The sequence below is a fragment of the Octopus bimaculoides genome, chromosome 1 (assembly GCF_001194135.2).
Source record: "Octopus bimaculoides isolate UCB-OBI-ISO-001 chromosome 1, ASM119413v2, whole genome shotgun sequence".
Taxonomy (NCBI): Eukaryota; Metazoa; Mollusca; class Cephalopoda; order Octopoda; family Octopodidae; genus Octopus; species Octopus bimaculoides.
This window is the reverse complement of record NC_068981.1, coordinates 151,779,549-151,781,676: the sequence shown is the minus strand read 5'-3', so window position 1 is coordinate 151,781,676 and position 2,128 is coordinate 151,779,549.

Below are 2,128 nucleotides of genomic sequence, written 5' to 3'. Positions count from 1 at the left end.
AGAGAGAGAGAGAGAGAAAGAGAAATGAGACAAAATATACTCTAAATTCATTTTTATTTCTTTTCCTAAGTATTCATATATTTTTATTTCTAATTATTTTCTATTGCATATTCAAGTTAATACTGTAATATAATAATGTCAAATGAATGTACTTTATGACGAAGTCCAAGAGCCATATATAAACATAACTACCCACTATTTTCGATTTAGACAATCACTTCAGCTATAATGGATGCTTAATGAATTATCCGTAAAAGCATTCACAAATACTTTACGGAAAAAGTTGCAAATAGCAACTACTATTACCATTGTAATTTTCAGAAAATTAACACCTTGAGTAGCATTTACTTTTGCACTTCCAAAGAAAAATGGCTTTATCTTATTTTTGTAATGAAATTTTTGACAGAACGGATAAGTGAATCTTTTTAGATTGTTTTATGCTGTTTATAGTTAGTACAGTTCTTCAATAAATGCCTCCACGCATATGAATTTTTTGATACAGCACATTTTGTTCAGTTCATAAGTACCTTACAATAATGGCATTCAAGTTTTCTAGAAGACCACTCTACTTCACAAAATTAATTACTAAAAGAATATCTTCGGCCAATATTTGTTTAATAGTCTACTATCTCATAAAGTGTGCAGTTCATTGTAATTGATGCTTCAATATCTTGTTCATTCTTTTGATCGATTTACTCAAGTTTAAACTGAACTGGTAAAAAGAAAACAAAGCTTATATTATCAGATCAAGAGACCACACAATGGAGAACTAATCCTAGCAATTAAATTATTGAATAGCTTCAACACTGGTCTATTTAAAATATGGTTTTAATATAAACGTAGGTCATCTTAAGACTTACCAGTTTTAATAGCTACAAAAATACTTTTGATATTGACCGATTTACTCGGCTCCTCATGTTGCTTTTTGAAACTGTTGATTTGAGTAAATGTTGTTTAAGAGGAGATAGATCAACCCTTTTAAACTTCCTTATGAAAACGGGAAACCGTGATATCACTGAAGAACCCCGGATTATCTTTGGGTTGGTTATCTTAATAAATTCCATTACTTTAAATATCTTTACCTCCAGGGAAATTTACCTGATCAATCTTTCTAAATTGTCCTAATCTTCAGTAAAGAAAACAAAACAAATAATATTATCTTAAATTCTTCAAGAATTTCTAACATCAAGTATCAAGAGTACATAATATTGAGAAGAATACAACTAAATTAGTATCGCTTGATCCAGGTATCAATCAGCATTTTTTTAGTTTCTGTTTATACTATTATTTATATTTTCTTCGCGGCAGGTGAAGTGAATTTGATAAATCTTCAATTATAATGAGTTGTAACACGATTGATGACCAACTAGGAAAATATAGGACAATTTCGATGCTATTTATTTTTTTCCTCATATTAGCTTTATTGATAACAGTTTTCTCAGTACTATCTATATGCATGATTGGTTTGCTATTTATTTTTTCTTTGTTTTTGCTGGAGAGATATTGTCATTTTAATGTTAATAACGTTCAATGGAATTAAGAGAGTAAAATAATATAAAAAGTCCTATTCATTACATTAAGTGTCAATGGGAAACCAGGGCAGAGTTTAACTAATTATTAAAATTGTAATACAATTGCATCAGGTACAACTCATTTGCATATTAGGGCAAGGTTAACTGTCAGGCACTAATTACAAGAAAACTAATACAGCATAAATTATGAATAAATACGGACACATATTTAGCCTCTCTTTAAAATTTGAATCCGAGTCTAAGTTCACAAAGTTTCCTTCATAGATAATGTAATCAAGAAGAACTAAAATGTTATATATAATTTCACTAAGTCCAGTAAAAGGTTGCAACTTAACACAGACATCCTTACATAAAAAGGCTTAACAGTTTAAAATAGTTAAAACAGACATTCTTTCTGAACGGGTTTTGTTGTTAATGAATACATAAGACCAGTATTACATACACGACGATATACTGGTTTAATCAGAACACCAATCTATTTAGGAACATATAGAAAATTGGAAATTATCACAGAACATCCCATTAAGAACACTGCTAATACCAATACAAAAAGTATACTAATCTATATTATTCTTTATAAAGAAAAAGAAAAGAGA